This window comes from Zalophus californianus, chromosome 5 (assembly GCF_009762305.2).
Source record: "Zalophus californianus isolate mZalCal1 chromosome 5, mZalCal1.pri.v2, whole genome shotgun sequence".
NCBI classification, from domain to species: domain Eukaryota; kingdom Metazoa; phylum Chordata; class Mammalia; order Carnivora; family Otariidae; genus Zalophus; species Zalophus californianus.
This window is the reverse complement of record NC_045599.1, coordinates 139,775,912-139,800,400: the sequence shown is the minus strand read 5'-3', so window position 1 is coordinate 139,800,400 and position 24,489 is coordinate 139,775,912.

Here is a 24,489-nt window from a genome sequence, read left to right as displayed (position 1 = left end):
TCCTGAGGGCTTTTCCAGAACATTTTCTCCACTGCTGGAAGGGGAGGCATGCTCTGACACTCAGCTGTGTCAGCAGGCCACATCTGGAGAAGCTCCATCCCCCTATGAACATGAGGGGCTGCTTACAGATTAGATGAAAGAGTGGACAGATAGAAAAAAACACCAGCCCTGATGACATCGTTAAGCACTGGACCAACAGAAGAGTCTATATCTGGATTTCTTGCTATAGAAGAAATAAACCTCTCCTTGCCCAAATCTTTGTGATTAAAATGCCCCAGCTGACACAGAAATGATACAATGGTATGAGTGTGTATGTGCATTTTTGTGAACACATGGAAAGTGATGTCCCTTATGGTGGCCAGTCATTATTATCTACCGACTACAAACATTTCTTTGGGTAGAAAGACAGCCTGGTATGAGAGAGAGAGCTAGCAGTAGAGAAGTCCTGGAAAAGAATTAGAATATTCAGACGATGTGAAGTGATTGGAGCTACATGACTAAGGAAAACATTAGTAGATGATGCTAGCTAAAATTATGTAATCTGGTTTATAATATCTTATGTAAGAAAGCATCATGAATCTGGACAATCTCTTTGGGTCAAACAGGGATTCTTTGCCCATATTAGGTAGATTACTTAATTAGTGGTTATTTGCAAGGCTTCAGCAATTAATTTCCATGAGTTTGGTGGGACTACGCCATATTCATGATTTTATTTCTTAAATATATGTATGTTTAAAAATAATTTTGTTTAGGATATATACATACATAAGGAACACCAGTAACTCTAAATTCCACTCCTATAAAATCTCTGATGCCACCAATGACAAGCACATCACACCAGTCACTTCTGTTTACAAAAGCTGAAGCCTATTTCTAAATCCAGGCTGATGGCAGCTTTTTGAACAGCATCTGAGAACATTCCCCGAGCCTCCTCCCTCTGTCTGGAGAGCTACAGCAACCTTCTCATGATTAAGAATGCTAGTCAACACCTGAAAATAGGGGTATTTATGCCATCTACTGGAGTTTTTCTAAAAATGCTTTTTCAAATATCAGACGTTCTCTTCTACAAATTCAGAAATGTAGGCTATTTTGATTTCTACTCAGAGTACTGAGACCCCTTCAACTTCTCTGAAAATTTGAGAAATATCCCATCGCTCTCGTGTTATGGATGCACAGCTCCTCCTTCTTTGTGGCAGTGCAACTAGATGTTATGAGATGGTAGAGGGCCATCATTATATCGTTTTCCAAAAATGGGGATAAACCTAATTATCCAGGTGTCACTTGTTTTTTGTCAGTGTTAAAATGGTTCCCCAAGAAGTCATGTATCTTATACCTTACATTACCTTTTGATACAAAGAAGTCAACATGTTTACTATGATTAAATAAAATGTTACTTCCTCTGTTTGCAAGTCTGACTCTCCATATACCTGATCTTTATGGCTGTATAAGCAACAATTATTGTCTCCTAGCTTGCAGATTTCCAGTATAATATGTATCTTTTCATCAGTTTTTGTAAAAAAAACAAATAGCAACAACAACAAAAACAAACAAAAACTCCTTTCCATCAAGTGAGAAAAAAAAAGGTCTTTTTATTGGTCTTTTTTTTTCCTTAAAGTTTAGACCAGATATTCTAGACATCATGTACTTTTGTTTTAAATAAAGGCAGTATGGATCTGATATAAATATTATATGTTGTATTCTGATACATATTGTATATATTTTAAGATCTTTACTATGTGAAAGACATTGCCAATAGAAGGAAAAGACAATCCATAGCTGAGCTTTTCAAATCACCTTTCTCACAGAAGACTTGTATCCAGAATAAAGAACACCAAAACTCAACAACAAGGAAATGAACAAACCTCCCCAAAATAAACAAACTATCTAAACAGAAACTTTGTCAAAGAAGGTGTACTGATGGTAAAAAGGCATATGAAGGATGCTCCAAATCATCAGCCATGGGGTAAATGCAAATGAAAACTACAATGGTATTCCAATACACACTCAGTAGAATGTCTAACTAAAAAAAATACTGACAATAATGAAGTGATGGTGAAGGTTAAGAGCACCTGGACTTCTCTCATATTGATGCTGGGAATACAAAATGGCACAACCATTTTGTGGAAAACAAGATGGTAATTCATCATATAGTTAAACATACATTCTCATATTACCTAGCAATTCTACACATGTGTATTTACCCAAGAGAAATGAAAATTTATGTTTATGTAAAAAATTACATACACATGTTTATAGCAACATTATTCATAGTCAATAAAAACTGGATAAAAGTCAAGATGCTTTTCTGGTGAATGGATAAACAAACTTTATAAAGTACATCCATGCAGTGAAATCTGAGCCAGCAATAAAAAGAAATGAATTATTGATTCACCAAAGAATTCATCTTAAATTCATTTTGCTATGTGAAAGAAACAGGCCCAAGAGCTACATATTGCTTGATTCAATTTATATAACCTCCTGGAAAGGGAAAACTAAAGGAACAGAAAAAAGATCAGTGGTTGCCAGGGGTGGGAATAGGGCTTGATTAAATATGAGCAGTGGGAGGGAATATTAAAACCAACAGAACATCACAAAGAGTGAATTTTACTATATGCAAAGTTTAAAAAAAAAATCAACCAGGATATGGGAAGAATGTAAAATGGAATACAAATATATGACATTGAAAGAAACAAAAACATGAGACCATTGAGGGTAGCGAAGAAAATAACCTAAATACTTCGGAAATCAGAATTTTGATTGAACACTCTAGGATTAAGGAAAAAATGCACTGTACATGAGATCTATATTTGGGTTCATAAATCTGCCTTTCTCAGGAGTATGGGTATAGGAATACTGAAAATACTTTTTTTTAAAGGTTTTATTTATTCATCTGACAGAAACAGAGACAGTGAGAGCAGGAACACAAGCAGGAGTGGGAGAGGGAGAAGCAGGCTTCCCCCCCGAGGAGGAGGCCCGATGTGGGGACTCGATCCCAGGACCCTGGAACCATGACCTGAGCTGAAGGCAGACGCTTAACGACTGAGCCACCCAGGCGCCCTGAAAATACTTTTTGCATATACTAGGATCTAATAAATAAGTGAATATATTATATGTATTGAGGGTCAGATTTCTTACCATTAGAACAGATACAGATAAAGAAAGGGAAAGGCTATAATTAACCCCGTATAGGAATGGAATCAGAGGTATTATTATAAGCCTATGCTTTTTAAAGATAGATAGATGATGGATGGATGGTTAGATGCTAGACAGACAGATAGATAGATAGATAGATAGATAGATAGATAGATAGATAGATAGATAAGAGATACATAATGCCTGGGTATGCACTGGTTGGTACAGACACATATATTGATGTATATAGACCTCAGCAGATATTCAATGACACTATATTAGCAATAAGCATACTTAGAGCCCAGATGTTTGTTTCTAAATATGCTCCAATTAAAGGAACCAGGATTGCTTGAAGAAGTGGTTGATTGATTCCAGGGCTGGTACAGAGTAGATGCCTGGAATAAGATGCAGTTCTGGAAAGTAAGAAATTACTCAAATAGAGAGATAAATAAATAAATAAATAAATAAATAAATAAATAAATAAATAGTGCTAACTATAGGAGGTGATGGATATGTTAATTATCTTGATCTTGGTAATCATTTCACAATATAAATGTATATCAAATACCACACTGTACACTTTAAACATATACAATTATATTTGTCAGTTATCATCAATAGAACAAGAAAAGAAAAGAGACACAGGAAATATGGGAAGGGCTTAGAAGCCAACCTGTAACAGCTCCCAGTAACCAAAGCTAGAATAATTTAAGCAACAAAGTCATGATAATACTGGATAAAATTCACAGAATAAACTAAGCATTTATAAGTTCACAGTGATAAAACTATATATTTCAATAACTAAATGAGGAAGAAGGGACAGTTCTTCCTTACAGAAAAACTTGAATTGATAAATGTAGGAAAAAAATAAAGATAATAGAAAAATCACCATTAACACAGCATGGAATTGTTGCAGGCAAATTCTACCAAAGGGTGCTAAAACTGATGGGCAAGACTGTGAGAAGATTCAGATATTTATTAATTATAAGGGGAAAAATAATAATTACCATAGAGAAACCCAGCAGGCAGCGCCTTAAGTGATCAAGATTAATTCCATCAATATGAACATCACGCACTTCCAAACTGATGCACTGAGAAGGACAAGTATTTCTATGGTGTTCTTGCCAAAATGCATAACCTTCACCTAAGCTTGAGAAAAATAAGATTAACCCAAATGGAGGGAACGTTCTACAGAATAATGTACTAAATCTCTTCAAAAGTGTCAAGGCCATGAACAATAAGGAAAGACAGAGCACTTTGATGAATTAGAGGAGACTTACAGAGACATGACAAGTAAATGAAATGTACTGGATCCTGGAACCAAGGGTGAAAAAAGTGAAAAAACTAGTGAAAATCCCAGTAAGTCTTCAGTTTACTTTATGATACTATATTCATGTTAATTCCTTAGGTTTTAGTAAAGTTATGTTATACAAGATGTGCTATTAGAGGAGGCTGGATGAAAGACATATGGGAAATTTTTGTACTAATTTTGTAATTTTTCTGAAATTCTTGATTAGTTCAAAATAAAATTTAAAAATAGTGTAAACTAAAAAAAATAAAAATAACAAATAAAATAAAATAAAAATAGTGTAAACTCCTACTTTTTTAAAGGTAGTTGTCTTATTAATATTTAACTACCAGGATATATGTGTGTGTGTGTGTGTGTGTGTGTGTGTGTGTGTGCTTGTTTCAAATTAGAGGTGTGTATGTTTTGGGCCATTTTGTCTCAGTTTTCCTACTTCTATATTGCAATATTGTTTTTTATTTAATTTTTTTATTTGTCATATTTTATTTTACATTTAAGATATTAATCTTTAACTTCTTTTGATTTGTCTTGATCTTTTGTAAACGTCAATCTGATATATCAACTTTCTGGAACCAACTTTCCCTTTTATTGATGAATTGGTTTGTTTTCCATCTCCTTAACATATTTTTACATATCAATTGGTTATACTATATACCACTATCTTTTGTTTTTTTCTTTTCAACTTCTTAAATATGTCAACCTAAATCAAGAGGGAAACCAAGGCAAGCCCAAATGACCAGAAATTGAGTTTTTTGAGGGAATAGAAGAGGAAATGCAATTTGGGAAATGCCTGCTGCTGTAGCAAGCTATAGGCAAGTTCATTGAGGGTTTTGGGGTGGCCTGTATTATGGCAAGGAATGCAAAGACGGGTAAGTCCAGCCAGAGTTCAAGCAGTAAGGTCATTGACTTGAGGATGGGGAGAGATTCTTGGTGGATGCTCATTGGTCAGAAGATAAGGCTTTGTCTTTGGTAAGTCAGGCATTTATGGGCAATCAGTCTCTCAGTTTTTAAGTTCATTTCTTCAGAGGGCACATGTGTGGGATTCCTCATTTCCTATCATCTGGTTCCATTTAAATTGAAATCTTTTCAAAAGTTAAAACTATAAATATTCCTGCAAATCATTTATTTTAATCCAGAGTTTTTGATGAATACAGTGTTATCATATTGTTCTGTTCTAGATCGTAATTTTATTTTTAGTTAATTTTTAAATCAGGCATAATTTAGGGGTATATTGTTGAAATTCCCAAGTATCTGGCCTTTGTGATTATTATCTAAGTTTCATATTTGATTTCTGATTTATGGCACTGTGTTAGTAAACATGGCTTAAGTGTTTTATCTTAAGGAGTATATTAAGATTTTGGGGGCACCTGGGTGTCTCAGTTGGTTAATCATTTGCCTTCGGCTCAGGTCATGATCCCAGGGTCCTGGAATAGAGCCCCACGTCGGGCTCCCTGCTCAACAGGGAAGCCTGCTTCTCCCTCTCCCTCTGCCCGCCGCTCTGCCTACCTGTGCTCTATCTGTCAAATAAATAAATACAATCTTTAAAAACATATTTTTCTTTTTTTACCAATTACATGATCATTTTGGCAAATATTTTCTTTGTATCTGTTAATATATATACAACACTTTTTAATTAAATTGTTAAATTGTCTATAGTTTTGTACTTGATTTTTCTTCCCCTAGAGTTTTATTTAGAGACATTCACAATGATTATTAATTTGTTAGTTTCTAATTCTAGTTTGGTTAGTTTCTGTGTTTCATAGTTTGAGATCATTTTATGTTGTACATGTACAGTTCCATTATTCTTACAACTTCTTGAATTTTTTTTCTAGAACTCAGTTGGCAAAAATTGGCTGGGTATAGAATTTTGGATAATATTTTTAAGAATATATTTTATCTTCAAGTCTTTAAGTATATTATGCTATAGTTTTCTTCCAGACAGTGTTACTATCAGAAGTTGGATGTCAGTTTGGCTCTTATTCCTTTCTGGGAATTTTTTTTTTTTCCACCTTGGGAACTCCGAGATTTTCTTTTTCCCCTTGCTTATCCTTTTAACCTTGAGGATCTGGTATTTGTCAAGGTGCTGCTTGTTTTTAATCTTTATACTTGCTTGACTTTCAGTGTGGACACTTTCAGTCTAAGTACTCAAATATTAATTCTTTGGATTCTTGTTTTTGATTTTTTAAAAATTTTTCGTATCTCCCACTTTCCACTTCTCTAATTTTGTCAGGAGGCAGGCGCTAGGACTTGAGAACATGCTTTATCTGACTCTTATTCTGTTTTTCTTTTTACCCGTCCTTCTCTGTCATTTTGTATTGCATTCTAGGAAAATTACTCAGTTTGATCTTCCAGGTGGTAATTCTTTTTATTCTTATCTATGTATATCATCTGTGAAGCTTTCGAAAGTTATCAGCAACACCTGTGTATATCTACATATTGATATACAATACCTATGCTATTTTTAGTTGGCAGTCTTATCCTGTTTCTTGAAGGTGACATCCTCACTTATTTTTCTGAAGATATTGTTCTTTTTTTATTTTTATTTATTTATTTATTTATTTTTTAAAGATTTTATTTATTTATTTGACAGAAAGAGAGAGAGAGACAGCGAGAGCAGGAACACAAGCAGGGGGAGTGGGAGAGGGAGAAGCAGGCTTCCTGCGGAGCAGGGAGTCCGATGCGGGACTCGATCCCAGGACCCTGGGACCATGACCTGAGCCGAAGGCAGATGCTTAACGACTGAGCCACCCAGGCGGCCCTAATTGTTCTTAACCTAATGTTTATTTTGTTGGTTCTATCCATTTTTTTAGGGATAGGGTCCTCCGGCTTGTTGAGCTTCTTGTCCTTATTTGTCATTCCTGGCTTTGCCTAAATAGCTCTTGGTTCTTGGCCACACCCTCGGGTTTCTAGTGAAACTGTCTCTGCTATCTCCTGTGTACAGTGTTTGGGGACCACTGTTATTTTAAACACCTTCACCTGAGAGGTCATAGTGAGAGCCTACGCCACATGAAATACCTCAGTAGCTGTGTTTCTGTGTGTGAGTGCTTTTGATATTTCCAGGGTTCACCACACATCAGGACCAATGTCCTAGCCTTTTATTTATTTTTAATTTTGTGTGTGTGTGTTTCTAAGTTTATTTTTATTTTTTTTGTTATGTTCAGTTAGCCAGCATATAGTATCCTTTTAACAGTGGTTTCTTTTCCTCTTGTTTCTGTTGCAAGCAGAACGCTTACAGCTTCTTCGTGATCAAGTACAGAAGCTACCAATCACCTTGTTGCATGACACTGGCTCCTCTGTTTTCCGTATCCATATCCTCGATGCTTGGAACAGAGTTGCTCACCCTTAGTGTCTGTACTCAGCTGTCAGTCCCTAAGCTGTTAGTTCCCTTTCCTGCCAAATTCCACTTTTTAAAAATTATTATTATTATTATTTATGAGAGAGAAAGAGAGCAGGGGAGGGGGTGGTGGAGCGGAAGAGTAGAGGAAGAGGGACAAGCAGACTCCACGCTCATCCTGGAGCCCACGCTGGGCTCAGTCTCAACGACCCTGAGATCATGAGCTGAGCCGAAATCAAGAGTCCAACAGTTAGCTGACTGAGCCACCCAGGGGCCCCACAATTCCACTTCTTATTTGCTACTTTGGATCTCCATGAACATATGCATGAGTGATGTGTTTAGGTGTTTTTTAAGTTACTACTGTCACAGGTCTTCTGGGAATGGAGAACTTACAGAATGTGTTCAGCTTATCACCTTGAAGCAAATATTGTTTTCTTGAGTCAAATCATAAGAAATTGCCATTTTTTCATAGCTCAAAATCACCTGAAGTTTAGCAATCTCATATGGTTCTATGTGATAATTTACTAATCATTCCCTTCCTTATAGCACGAATTTTGTGTATGGCTTGCATATCTTACCTTGGTTATGAGGTAGTGAAAATTGGTGCCACCATTGTATATTACCCACTGTTTTATTTTCTGAAATGGTTATTTGATTCTTCAGCTGAGTAAGTTCTTGAAAAAGCACAGCAAAGAACACAACACCAGTTCCTTCCAGCTGTCTTTGTGGATGTGGCCCAGTTAGATATCCACATCTGGGTGGTGGATTCTCCACAATGAAAACAAGTTTGATAAATGTGGGTAGGATAACTGTTTATGGTAGAGTATATGGGGTCCAATCCATGCCATCTTCAGGAATGGATCTGCTTCAATTTACCAAATGTCTCAGGCCTATAAATATTTGGGGATCCTATTTTCATGAGATGTTCTGGGGACTGCACTAATTATGCACTAAGGCAGGAAAGTTGCCATTCTCTCAACTTGCAAAAATTCTGGATCGTCCCAACCCAAAGATAATTCCTTTGTCACTTCCTATAAGTCTTACAGCATTGCATGTACAAGGATCTTAGGATCTTGGTCTCCTTCTCCTACAGCCTTGGAGCCCATCTGGCTCATCTGGGTTCTTATCCAAGAAGCTCAGTTTTGGGGGAAATTTTCCTAGCTAATGTTGCACATTTCCACTCTGGAGAAGTCCTGTCTCACCCGGCACTCCCTTCCCACGTACAGGGAATTTGAGACAACTGTGTACATAGTTTTCACTGGGGCTTGGCTCACTCTCCTCTCCTTTCTGATAACTTCTTTCAGTTTCCTGGGTCTAACTAAAGATGTGAGACACTGGAGCCTGGGAAGGTCACGCCTAGTAGAGCTTATTCCACCCTCAGCTCAGAAGATGCAGAGGTCTGGTTTCAAGAGGAGACTTGAAAGTAACTGAAAATAACATAGTTACACTGTTTTCTGCAACTTGGCAGGGCTGACAAATACATTGCTGATAACATTAGCTTGGGGTTATTGTCACCTTCCCCTTTATCTTGTTGCACCAGCTGAATAGTCCTAAATAAAATCTTTCCAGATACAGAGAAATTATTTAACTTAGCATCTTAATTTGGAATTTTTAATTTCCTCATAAAAATCGCTTCCTGTTTAAATAGAAAATGGCTTCAAGAGCCAGAGCCTCATATTTACAGTTCTTATTGTCAGAAGTGGATTTTCTGATTCTAAAGGAACAACGACACAACTACCACTAATACAATGGGGTAGATCCAGGATTCATGGAAGCCTGAAGCATATCCAATTTTAGGTGTTCTCCTCAAGGACAATAATACAAAACGACAATCACAAAGTTAGATTAAAAATGAGCATATTTATTTACAATGAGAGAGGGAATAAGAATTACAATTTTTAAAAAGCCGACAGATTCAAAACATCACTAAATCACAACAGTATTTCTATTATTCACTGCCTGACCTCTCCATTCTTTTTTCCTCCAATTCTCGGGCTCGATACTCTTTTATAACTTTCAATATAATAATTAGCATGAGTTATTGTACCTGATCACAATTTAATTTTTATGATTGCTAGTTTAGAAAATTTTCTTTCACATCTTTTTTTTTTTTGAAATATCATGTATAATTTTAGGATTGCTCTTTGAAAGGCTCTCTGTTAGGGTTTTTCCACCTGTGAGCTATTTTTTCATGTGTCGGAGGTTTTGTGATTCCTGACAGGAATTCCAATTAATTCTGCTTTGCAATATTCCCATCAAAAAAGACTTTTAAAAATGTCTAGCACTTTCTTTTATGCACCTTATCTTAAAATACATTTCTAAGAGGAGAGAACTTCCATCTTGACTAGGTGTTGTTGAACACTGAATCCACCATTACATTTTTAACACTTGCTGATACTGGAGAATTTCTTCCAGGCTGCCTTCTGACTTCATGCACTCCAAGTTTTGTTGCTCCCTCACTGCCTTCATACCTCTGGTGCACTGGGGTGGTGGGCCATGTTTCATTTCATGGTGCATCCTCTGGGCCAGAGCTTGTGTAGCCCTATGCAAAGTGAATTGGCACAGGAACAGTAGATATGTTCATGGATGCCCTTACACACCGGGAAGGCAAGTGATAAATTATTTCTGCTTAAAGTGACTGTGAACTCTGTACATATAATCTACTAAACGCCAACCAAATGTACCCTCAAATCAGCCTTTCCTTTGTTGTCATATTTATGGTCATTCCAGTAGCAGTGGCCAACGGGGAAGTATGGAAGCAAGTGGGGGTGTTCAAACGGAAGGGGACAACAGTCTTAGTCAAGTGTGGCTAAAATACCATAAGTACCCTTACACATTTACAAGAAGCTCATGGCCATATCCCATGCCGCTTGGGTATCTCCCTGGGTACTTTCATGACAACGCACTTGAGTTAAAGCAAAGTCACTTGGATTGAAAAGTCAGAGGAGAACTTCAGTGTTTTTCTCATTCTTTATGGTCGTGCCTTCTTGTTTTCACTTGTCTTTATTTCGCCTCTCGGAAGAGTTGTTTCAGTAAGAGTTAATCACATAGACTATAAAAATTCAGCCAAAGGGAATGTAATGTGAGTTATTTTTGTAGGCAGCAATTTATACACTTCAAACAACTCTCTTCATATTCTGGAATTCTTACGTTACGCTGGCAGCCCCATAACAAAGTATGCAGGTGTTTGTTACTATTGGCCAGGGCTATGGGTAGATTTGAGAAACTCCACATTAAGGCTGTGGCAGGACTCGATTACAGAAGGCTTGAGAGAACACCTGAGGGAGATGGGAAAACACATGGGCACCACGGCGCTGTCTTTTTGAATTAATTCTCTGGTGCAGTATTTGTGGTTATTATTGTGAACGCGAGCAAAGAATATTCACTCTAATGATTACTAAGTTGCTGTTATAAATGGCCAGTATATTCCAACCATGGATCAGTTTTCAGTTTGTATGATTATACTCTATTTGACTGTAATTCTCATTTAGATGTAATTTAGCAGTGCCTACTTTCAGTGCCCTGTTCTGAACTTTTGAATGGCATCATGGTTTATGAAGAGCTTGGTGTGAGGTGATTCCCAATAGCTTGTGGCAACTTGAAATGCTTGAAGAGAATGTGAAAAACATATATATCTAATTTCAAAACTGAAGCTTAAGGTCTTGCTCTCATTATAATAGTGTTTTATTCTTCTGGATTGCATAGTGATCCCTGCAGATCCCTTAAGCCTCTGGAATCTGCAAATCTCTTCTAACAGGATCTTCATTTTTTTTTTTTTTTTTTTTTTTTTTTTTTGCAAAAGCTGCCTATTCAAGGCTACCTCCAAAGGAGTATTTTCTATTTATGACATAAAGGGAATTAAGTAATACCCTCAAATAATGAATATCTATTTTCCTCAAGGCTCTTCCCTGTACTGTGGAAAATTAGATTATCATTCTTGAACCCAAGGATTTTCCAACCAATGGAAGAAGATAATGGCACAAAGGAGGATCTGCTTCCTTAACAGGTGTTGATGTTGTTGAAAGACGAATAAAAAAAAGGAAACTGGAAACTGCATTTGATAACATTCGACATAGGTCCTCTTTCTCTTTTTCATCTCTCTCTCTCTCTCTCTCACACAGACACACACACACACACACACACAATTATATATAAAACCAGGATCAACAAAATGGTGCTCTCTAGCACCACTATTATTTAACATTTACTGGGCATAAAAGTCAATGCAAGGTGACAAAATTAAAATCAAAAGCTAAATATTGAAAAAAAACCAAGCCACTTTATTGACTGCATCCGATTTTACTGTCTACCTCTAAACTCCCTAAAAAGCACTGAAAAGGAGCAGGAAACTATCAGAACAACAAAATATAATCATGACCAAGGAAAAAAACCCAACAACTTAAATGGATACAAATAAATATAAATATCAAGTTCACTGTTATTTCTAGAAATAAAAAATATGATAGAAGCAGTATTATATGTAATAAGGATGGAAATATAACAACAAATTTAAAAAGTTGAACAAGATATGGGCAAAACTTACATGAAATCTAATATATGTTTGAATAGTTAAATAGAGAATAGCTTGTGTTTAGATAAGGAAATTAATGACTGTGTTGACAATTTTCCTCACTGAATCTTTATCTTCCATGTCAATCTAAATTTAATTTTAAAATTTGAATACTAAAATCACATAAGCATGAGGAAGAATAGTAAAGTGTGAGATTCATAGAAAATGTTAATGTAAAATCATCATGATTAAAACCCTTTGATAGTAAAAAAGAAATAAACCTGTATCTCAGTGGGTCGTACGGGAGCTAGCAATAAATTGACATAGATTTATTCTGTGAAATATTGTCATCTCCCATTAGTGAGAAAATGTAGGCTACATTTCTGTTTGCTTCTTTATACAAAATAAATATTTAAAAATGAATTAATCAAAATAGTTGAAGAAAAAAATGGATGACAAGGAGTGTGGACAGCTTCTTCAGCAGAACTGTAAGTCTAGAAACTATACACACACACACACACACACACACACACACACACTGCTGATTTTGACAACCTAAACACTTGTATATAGCAAAAAGCACTTAAGCAAACAAACTTTATTGGAACAAAGATGTTATTTCAACATAAATTAGAGCAATTATTCTCATCACTGTGTGCACTTCACAAATAAAAACTTCAAACTAAAAGGATTGTGCAAAAATTATTTGCAAGGTGTAGATAAGCACATACAAAAAACCCTTTTATTTCTGGGATTTAGATATAGATTCTCATCAGGGAAAATAGAAATCTGATGTTAAATTCAAATCCTGTTCGCTGCGCCATGGGAAATTCCCTCCATCAGTGGTGAAAGGATTTATTTTCTAAAAAAAAGTCACACACATTACATCTATTTGTTCAATGCTCCTTTTTCACCAAGGATAGCTTCACTGAAGTTCTACATTTCTAGTATTCCTTTTCTCTGACTTCTTTAGGCATTTCAAAACATTGCAGAAAATGACCAAAATAAATGGTGGCTGTGAATTCTTGGAGAATGAAAGATACTATCTATCCCTGTACAAGATATATGTACAAGATTAAATGCTATTAGGGAGCAAAAATTCCTGTAATCTCTCAATAATCACCAAAACAACACGGGCATGGTGTCAAGGGTTTTTGTTACTTAACCCTTAATATCACAATGGTGAATTCATGGTGGTCAGCTCATTCTCTTACAATGTCAAAGGATGTTCACTGAGGATATTTTGACATTTTTCTAAAGAACTTTCCAATTTTCCTGAATCCTTTGGCCAGGTCACCTCATAGCTACCTCTTCAGTTGATTTCACTTTTGGTAAAAACTCTCTGACCTTCCAGTTACAAGTCCATTTACTCCCTCCAGAAGACCCTTAATTCATAAGTAGACATAATGTGTCTCTATTGAATTGAAATAATGCTTCCATCACTTCAACACTGTGAAAAGGTAAGTGAGCCAATCAACTACCAACTACCCCATCTGTGAGTCATCATTTACATTCCTAATCCTTCCTTTGTGTTAGGCTTGATAAGTTTCATCAGTTTTAGGAAAAGCCACAGTGATATATATTTGATCCAGAAAAGGGGAAAATGTATTAAAACAATCAGGAAGAATAAAAAAAAAAAACTTGCAGGTTTGCCTTGCAAATTGTAGTGATATCATGGCTTCAACAGTTTATCAAGAAGTTAGAGCAGTGATTCTCTTTTCTGGCAGTACATTAGAAACACCTGGCAAGAAAATCTACATACTGAATCTCTAGTTCCACCCAAGACTAAATGAATCAGAATATCCAGTACAAGGGCTCATACATAGACATTTTTTAAATAAATCATACCTGCTGATTTTAATGTGCACTCATGACTGAGAACCAGGAAATTAGGTATATTACATACTCATCTCTTAATTGAGAAAGTTATCCGTGGAGAATATGACCTATACTGCTCCAAACTTTCCATATCCAACTTTAATGTCATCATTCTCTCTCTCTTGACAAACACATTGCCATTAGCAGTCACCACATCCATGTCTGTATCCCCAGCAGAAGAGAAGGGAATGATGGAATTGAAGATTCCAATTTTCTTTTAGGAAGCTCTGGGAGTAATAAATTTTAAGCACATTATTCTCGTTTTTAAAGATTTTATTTATTTGAGAGAGAGAGAGAGCAATTGTGAAAATGAGTGGGGGAAGGGGCAGAGGGAGAGGGAGAAGCAAGCTCCCCGCTGAGCGGGCAGCCCAATGTGGGGTTCCATCCCAGGACCCCAGGATCATGACCTGAGCTGAAGGTAGACACTTAACCGACTGAGCCACCCAGGTGCCCCATAAGCACATTATTCTTAAACCCCCTCTTCACATACCCCACCTTCAACCTGTAAGAAAGTTGTATCCCTTATATCACCTCTGTAGGTGGCACTGGGTCCTTAAATGACCCCCTTATCCCACTAGGTGGCTGGCAAAGAAGCTGGTATTATCTCCATGAAAGGACACTCTAGCCTTTTTGGTCTTTGTTCCTTACTTAGTTTCAATTTCAAAAGAGTTTACATCTAACAACCATTTACTAATTTTAATATGGATTATTTAACTCTGAATTCTCTTACAAAAATCCTTGTGCGCCTATGAATATGCATCCCTAAATCAGTATTTTAAACACCAGCTGGAAGCTCGTGTGTCTGCCCAGTCTTATTTGGTCAGGTTGCTTGGTATGGGAAGTATGTCTATTCTTTTAGCTCATAAAATGCTTCTTATTGCTTGTACGGAAGGAAAGGAAGAAGATCTGTTGACCTCAGGTGATGTCTAGGGTGAAACTCTAATTTTGACTTTCAGAGACACCAATTCCTTTTTTTTTTTTTTTTTTTTATCTGCTGTGAATTTGAAATTACTGCTCTGCAGCTAGGAGTTATTGCTATATATTACTTCTCATCAGTGCTGGCACACTGCATAGAAGGTTGACCCAAATAAAGGTAAATTAATGTATTCTTATGAAAATATAAATGGGGGCAGTTTCTTAATGGTTTAAAATATTTAAGGGTTCACCAAGGGGGAATTTGCAAGTTATAATAAAAAGCTCCCTAAAAGAAGTTCTATTACCACCATTCAAATATGCATCACTGTAACAAGTATATTTTTTTAATGTTACTCTTTCTTTCTCTCAGTGGTCATAATAGAGTTCATTTTTCTTTTTATTACATCTTTGGAACTCTAGCATCACACTAACAAATACAACTGAATGTCCCCACGTTGAGATTTCTAAAAGAAGGGACATCCAAATAAGTGAAAGGGAACTGTAGAGATGAAACATTTTCTTGAAATTTGTGAATTACACTTATCCATATTTTCTCTTATATTCTGAGTTCTTGTAAGTTGGACATTTGGGCTAGATTTTTATTTTTGTGTCTTGTTATAAACATATGGCATAGTTTAAGGTAGAGTCATATACCACTTTGTGTTCACACTAGACATTCATTTTTAAATATTCCATTAGGCAAAATAATGGAGTAACACCTACAATGAAGAATATTATTAGTGAACTGAATTAACATTGATTTCTACTGCCTAGGAAAAATCTGGAGCAGTTTTATATCCAAAAACAGAAAGTGGGCATGGAATGAAACTGAGAATTATTTGAATAAACATCTTGATTCAAATGGTAATGTTACCGAGAAACATTTATTTGAAAATCACAAGTGGTATTACCATTTGAATAAAATGATAATTTTATTTTATTGGTAAAATGGTTTGTGCATATGATTTGTAAAGGTTTTGTTATTATTAAATTATAAAGCTATTTTAATTTTCTGGCCTCTTCCTAAAGCTTTGCAGATTAATACTTAACTAAAATTTCAAAAGGGAAGTATTTGATCTTATATTAATAAAATTGCTATCAGTTAACATAAGGGATTCTAATGCCTTTCCCACTAGTATTTTTTTTTTAAGATTTTTTTATTTGAGAGAGAGCGAGCAGGAGCAGGGGGGAGGAACAGAGGAAGAGGGAGAAGCAGACTCCTTGCTAAGCAGGGAGCCCAATGTGAGGCTCGATCCCAGGACACTGAGATCATGACCTGAACTGAAATCAAGAGTTGGAGGCTTAACTGATGGAGATACCCAGGTTCTCACTAGTACTTTTTTTTTTAAAGATTTTATTTATTTATTTGTCAGAGAGAAAGAGTGCGCGCACAAGCAGGGGAAGCGGCTGGCAGAGGGAGAAGCAGGCTCCCTGATGAGCAAGGAGCCCAATGTGGGACTCAATCCCAGGACCCTGGGATCATGACCTGAGCTGAAGGCAGACGCTTAACCGACTGAGCCACCCAAGCGTCCCTCTCACTAGTATTTTTAAGAAGAGATTGTGTTTGAGAAATAATGCTACCAATAAGCACATCACCATATGAATACAAAGTCCTACAATAGTTATGGTAATATAAATTTATAATATCTGACACTCACATACTATTTGAAATAGTACATAGTCACAAGAATCTGTGGGACAATATGCTACATTTGGTTTGCAAACATTGTCTATGGCCTTGAAAAGACACTTGGTTTAACCAGAGAAAGAGCATGGGTTTATTGAATCCAGGCTCTGTAACTATCTAATCCCATAACCTTGGATTTATTTAGCCTTTTCGTGTTATTTGTAAAATAGAATGACAATACCTACCTCATAAGCTTGTGGTAGGGAATTTGATAATGCCTAGAAATTCTTAGGGCAAAAGAAAGAAAGAAAAGAAAGAAAAGAAAAAGAAAGAAAGAAAGAGAAGAGAAAGAAAGAAAGAAAGAAAGAAAGAGAAAGAAAGAAAGAAAGAAAGGAAAAGAAAGAAGAAGAAAGAAAGAAAGAAGAAAGAAAGAAAGAAAGAAAGAAAGAAAGAAAGAAAGAAAGAAAGAAAGAAAGAAAGAAAGAAAGAAAGAAAGAAAGAAAGAAAGAAAGAAAGAAAGAGAAAAAATAAATAAGTTCTCAGGACACCCTGAAAATCAGAGTAGTTTCTTACCTAGTAATATAATTTCAATTCTGTTGTCCAAGAAAACATTCCAGTATAGGATAATTCTAGATGCCAATTTTTTTTTTTCCATTTTCTTTGTCAGTAGCCTTTCTTATTGAGAATGTAACATTGTATTCTTTTGGCAGTAAAGGTAGAGAAGGAAAAATATGAACAGATGCTTATGTGTGCTCTTTTCTTTTAAACAGTTCATTTACAGTGTATCCATAATTTCCCCCTTGGTATAATAATTCCCATGAATAAAACAAAAAAATCCCCACTTAATTATCAAATAATCCAACAAGCAAACAAATAAAAGATGGAGGGGGGGTTGGAAGGGAAAGAGAGAGAGAGAATGAGAATGAGAGAATGAGAAACCCTCCAGTAATTTGGCGGCGGGGGGAGGGGGGATATTAGCTGAGTCATTTGCACTCAACAATCCTTACTAAGCATCAAGTAAATAAAAAAGTGGAGGTTGCTCTTTTTACTTTTTCTTACTAAGTCTAAATGGATACAAAACTTCGTAAAGTTCACTTTGTAAAGTTTCACTTTTAAAAATTCACTACAGGGGCGCCTGGGTGGCTGTCTGTTGAGCATCTGCCTTGGGCCCAGGTCATGATCCCAGGGTCCTGGGTTGGAGCTCCCTGCCGCCCCCTGGCTCAGCGGGGAGTCTGCTTGTTCCTCTCCCTTTGCCCCTCCTCCCTCCTTCCTGCTTGTGCTCTCTCTCTCTCGAATAAATAAATAAAATCTTCAAAAAGAAAAAAAAAGAAAATTCACTACAATGCTGAGAGATACTTAGGTCTGAGTAATACTTGTACTATGTACTACTACTTGATACTAAGTATCACTCAGTAATACTGAGTGATACTTAGACTGAGTAGCAAGATTCACACAAAGCTCTTGGTTTAGCAAAGTTCCACTACAACGGAATGATTCACCTACATCTGAGGGTGAATTATAGTGAGTTCCTCTGAAGCATTATTTATTATTTAACTGGAGTATTAGCCATTGGTCACCTGAGTTAAGGAAATAATCAAAGAATCAAATGAATGTCATTCTGCGTCAGCTTCCAGCATTTGGTGTTGGAGTGACCACTGTTCCTGGCATCAGTGAGTGTCTGAGCTCAGCCTTTCTTCCCTGGTGCCTCCTGCCAAACAGGTGACTTCTGGACTTGGAGTTTGTATTCAGAGACAGCAAGGACACTCAGCCTCCCTCAGCGTCCGATCATTTCTCCTCTAGGCCCTTGAATAGAGCTGATCCTTTTGATAAATGAGCTCCAGTCTTGTACCCACTCATGAGCAAGGCTACCTGAAACTTACATAACCCACCTCCCCCTTCAGTGGGTGACTATAGTAAATCCCAAGGAAACCACCCCTTCTAAGGAGATTGCCTTTAGTGTCTTAAAGATGAATAAGCAATGAACTAATGATTTCAAACTGTAGCTTCACTTTTTGGATTCCTGTAATTAGCCTTAATAAGCTCTCTTTCGTTATTAGTAGAGGCTAATAGTTGTTAGTGTGTTACTTAGTTTTCCTTTCTAATACAATATTTTCTATTATTTCCACAAACACTTCATTGCCCACGTACTATATCAGCACCCCTAAGCTTGCATGCACACACACACAGCCGCGTGCACAGGCTGACTATCCAGAATAGCTCTGTGCACATTTGTATAAAACTCTGAGGATTTGTACCTTGGAAAATCGTGCATGTACCTTGAAACCTGTGCCAACAGACTTGTTTCTAAAGATACAATTTCTGTTGAAAACTTGTTTAATGAACAATGCTGATTTTGTAGATATCAGTACATTTCAGTTCGTTGAGAAAGAAAAAAGTAGAAAGCAGAGTCAATATATGGCCTTTACAGTGCTGGTTGTGTGTGAATGTTATAATCTGGGGATTTAAAAAAAAAAATCCTGGAATATGGGTCAAAAGCAAAAAGATGTGGGAATTTGTTGGTGTTCTGCTGTCAATTCTCACGACTACAACCAAAAAATACCCTTTGAATATTAACTGCATATTATGTTAATGAATATATTGATTTCCTATTTAAATATATAAAAATATATTATGAATGCTTCTCAGCTTCTCAGTGGTAAGTGTGAAAATATCAAGATTAAAGAATACTAGATGGTATTGTGGCTGCAAAATCATTTTTAAAAACTGACTTAAAATTGCATAGAGTAAACGGATCCTTTAAAGAACAAAGAGATCAACGATCTACTGTGTCTGACATTGAAGGGAATAAAAAGATTCATTTGTGAGACCATCTCATTCTTGATGTACATATCCAGATTAGTGTCCCAGCAATCTAAGCTTCTGCCTATCTTTGTTTGATAGAATGTACAAACGTAAGCACATTATGGTCATTTGGTTTTAGACCAGAGTCCATCCTTTACAAATGAGAAGTAGAGACTCAGAACACGTTTGCCCCCTGGTGTGCATGTAGCTGAATTACAACTATATTCAAAGAAGTAAAAAAGAATTTATGAGGCGGGAAGCAAGTAAAGAATTAAGAAAACAAATAATAAAAGCACATCTTTTAAATTAGTTGGCAGTCACCTAAATTATATAAATCGTTTCTAAAATGATTGTCACCTGAAGTATTCGCCTCAGTCCGCTAAGGTCGCCATAACAAAATACCATAGATGGTGGCTTAAACAACGGAGATTTAATTTCTTACCGCTCTGGAGGGACAAGACCAAGATGTCAGCAGGCTTGGTTTCTCCTGAGTCCTCTCCCTAGCTTGTAGACCACTGCCTGCTCACTGGGACCTTGCAGGGCCTTTCCTCAGTGTGTGTATATCCCTGGCATCTCTTCTTCTTCTTATAAGGACGCTAGTCATAATAGATTAGAGCCCACGCTTAGGACCTCATTTTTACTGTATCACCTCATTTAAGACCTTCTCTCCAACCATGGTAACATTCTGAGGTACTGAGAATTGGGATTTCAAGATATGAATTTTAAGGGACACAATTCAGCCCATGATAGTATTCAATTCTAGTTTCAGGGTGAGTACATAAAGATCAGTATAAATCATTGTTGTGAGACAATACAGCTTTTCCATTATCCATTTTTTTTTAGGGAACTTAGAAGACTTGTTCTGTACTTTGTAAATCTCCTCCAATCACGGTTATAGGCATATAGTAAAATCTCAATATATTTTTTTTTTAATGAAAGAATGAATACCAGGAGATGAGATTATTTAAATTTACATAGCTGGTTCCTTACTCTCATTGACATGTCACTTTACTGTCATTTGCCTCAGCAACATATTTCATTGCATTTTTCTGAATCCAATAAAGAATATTTGAAAAGGGCTGGGGGCTTAAGGAGCTAACAAAAAAAAATAATTGAAAAGTAGATAAAAACATACTTCTTTTTAAAAAAATTAAGCAATATAAGTACTGTGTAAGTGCAATCAGCAAGCTGACATTTGAAATTAAATTTCACTTTTAGGATTTTGAAGGAATAGGAGTACAAGACACAGTAGAGGAGAATGTACTCTTTAATGGACAGGAAATAGTCTCTTTTTCTTCCTTTGAATTAGATTTCTCTCAGGGTTATAGAGGGAATTGCAATTGATGTGTGACAAAAAATAGGGAAAAAATAAAATCACACTTTTTTCTTATTACTGGTGTCTAAAGGGAAGGATCTGAGAATTCACATATTCTACCTAAAACAGAGATGGTTTGACAAGACACCTCAAAGCATGGGCATGTGTTCTTTTCCCCAGACCCAGTGATAGTTATACGGGTATTCTTTTGTTATCACTTTCAGCAAGTTACACATATGTCACTGATATTCACTTATATATGCAAAATGTTTTTTTCCTGTGTTAATTTTTCTTTAATTATTGACTGAATTAAAAGATCTCAGTACTAAATTCAGAAAAGTCATAAGGTAGATATGAAGACTTTGGCAGATTTTTAAATCTCTCATGAATTTCAAGTCAAGGTGTTGTCTGGGCTCTGCCAGCACTTGATTCTGAAGTATTCATGATTCCCCACTGCCCCCCATGGGGATCAGATCACAGATATACCCTGAGCTTGTAGCTGCCACTCTCAGTCTGGCCTGAGAAAGCATGGCTGTTGTGGTCCAAGGAGGAAACAATCCTTAGTCCGCCCCTCCTCCTTCCCTACAGTGTGGAAATCCACTATACTGTTTGCAAAACTTGGTCGATGGTTTAGAGAAATAGTGATAACATAGAGAAACTCTGGTCTGTCTTTAGTTTACATCTGCTTTGCATAACCCTCGCATATGCCCGTGCTACTAACCAGTCTCCTTGCCCACTTATGAGGCCACAGTTTGTGGTAGAAGACCCTTTTAATCCACCACACAGGCAGGCATTTCACATTCCTGGAGTCCCAAGTCCAGGTTCAAGAAAGAAAGCCCTGAGGTGAAAACACAAAGACTTTTCCTTCCTCTATCCCACCTCAGCTTAGGATGCTTCCATCGTAGGCCTCACTCTGGAGTTTCATTTCCCAAGACTTACCCCTTTGCAAAATGTTTAAGAGCCACCCCTCAGGGAACACCTCTCCCCCTTCCAGCAGGTCAGAAGGCAACCCCTCCCTACAGAGCAGGGCTCCTACCCTTCGACCAAAAAAGGGCCATCTCTTCAGAACTTAAAGATTTAACGTGATTATGAAAGATAGTCTTCTGCTACTTTGCAATGCACCATTTTAATTTTTAAAAATCTCTGGAAGTTTGATTTGTTCAGAATCAAGTACCACCAGGTGGAACAAACCAGTGGTCTAGTTTGAGCGACACCCCGAAGACTTCAGTTCTCCTGGCCATTCTTCCTTCAGGGGAGTAGTTCATCCCACCTGCACATCATTCCACATCATTCCTATAGCCTCCATGCTCCCAGCTTCTGACCCAGGAGCATCTGTTCCTGACAGCGGATGCATCTCTCCACAAACAGCAATTTGCATACACAGCACACTCTACATCATAACAAAACAAAACAAGAGAAGGAATACATTTCTCCAAAGACCACCTAGACGAGAGATATGACTTTGACGGTCCACATACACCCTTTCCACATCATCGTATCATCATTTGGACGCAGGTGTTGTCTCCTCTGGTTGACTTTGACAAATCTCAGTGGCATTTCATGTGGCTTTACCCAGAAATGGGCTGTTTGCCCTAAAGGTGGATGTAAGTTGTTGGACAAATTCCTTTCAGGTTTGAAATTTGATAGATCTGTCCAGCTTCATTCATGTACCTGAAAGTCTCAAAACTTAAGGGCTTATGCAAAAGTTGCCATCCACCCCATCTTCCCAGCCATCTGTATGAGGGCTCACTCCACGTGGTAACAAGGAGTAAAAGTACAGCCTTGAGAGGTTACCAGTAAGTTTTATTTTGCCTTTATCAGCACTTTGCAAAGATCGCTGTCTTTTCCTCCTTCTTGGTAACTGAGCTTTCTGCAATGTCCACAGGCAATTGGAGTTTAGGCTTATCTGAGAGACACCGAACTGCAAAGAAAAGCATAAAATTGCACACACCAATCATCTTATCTCCTTTTTCTTTTTTTATTTTTCCAAAATAAAAACAAGATATAACAAAACAGTGTAAAAATTACAAAAATACATACATACCCACAAAGTGCCTAGATTAAATTCTTGGCTGGCAGAGGATGCTGATGTACTTCCCAGTTCCCCAAATGCCAGTTAGTAGAACACACGCTGCAAGCAAGGGAGGCCGCTCTTACTTCTGTTCAGGTCTCTTTTATCATCTAACTTCCCCATCAGTCTATCATGCTAAGACGGTTACTAAACACAAAACACAACCATCTCCTCAAGGAGCACCGAGTTTTATTGAGGGTAGCAGCCGATAAGAGGAGAAATGATTATATAATGCTGGTTAGTGTTATGGAGGGTATCTGCAAAGTAGTAGAGCAGGAAATGTCAAGAGTGATCAGTGTTCAGCAGAGGGAATTGTCCTGGAGTCGAAAACCAAAGAAGTGGGGAGAATTTCAGGCTGAGTGAGCCAATTTACACCCAAAGGCAGGGGTGGCTGAGGGGGCGTGAGCGTGCTGGAACTTACTGATAAAGCAGTTGGAAAACAGGATGCATCCTGTCTGCAGAGCAGGGGGAGGAGAGCTGAAAGATGATACATTTGAAAAAGTAAGCAACAACAGGATGAGAGGGTTGTGCCATTTTCCAGAAAGACAGTGGGCCAACTTCAAAGCCAGGAATTACCTTGCTCAGTTGTGTACTAGAAACATCCTCTATGGGAAGAATGGAGAGTCACTCAGAAGAGGCAAGGGAGATATTTAGAAGGAGGAACCAGTGCGCTCTAGTGGACACTCACCTTACTTGTCACCAGAACCGTTCACTGATCATGGCTGGTACCCTTGGGAGCAAACAAATCTTCCTTAACATGGTTTTTGACATGGCACTGCCCTCATTAGGCTCATTCTTTATTCCTCCTAGCTCACCTCTCTGCTTTCGTGCTATTGGCAATAGTCCCTGAGCACTGCAAATTCACTCAGCTGGGCAGCTGTTTGTGCTGTTCCTTATTTTTAGACTATTCATGGAATATTCTTCTTTTCTTCTTTCTCCGTCTTCCTCCCCACCTCACCTGCCAACATCCACCATGACCCTGAAGTTTCAAATGAGATGTCATTTCCTGCACAAAAGAAAGTTTTCCCCAACCCTGAGCCTTATTTTTTTGGTGTGGTGGATCACATGACCCCAGAGCACCCTGTCCTATCACAACAGGTATTCAGTGATGTACACGTGCCAGGGGTCTCGATTCCCGCTAATCAAAAGATTAGGAAGCGCCAAATCTTGCTAGTGCTTTCTACCAACACGAACGTGAGAGCATGGAACATAGATCCCAGTTAAACATTTTCCTAATGAAAAATTATAGCACTGAAATCTGATTAGAAAGATCCCCCCCAATTCTTGTAATTAAAAAAAAAATGGCAAAGTTGGTGTTAAAGTTTCCAGAGTGGTCAGTGGAAAGAATGAAATGCCCAAAAAAGCAGGAGAGCAATAATGGGCAGAAAGATGTGCTATGCTAATATGATAATGAAGATACATATTAGATATAAAAGAAAATATATTGGAAGATGGCAACATAACATAACATAGCAAACCACAGCATAACACAACATAACATAATATGAAATCAATTAGCTTGGCCACCATAAAAATTCTTCTTGAATATAAAATGTTGGACTAAGAGATACCAAAGTTGGAAATTTATTAAAAGACCAC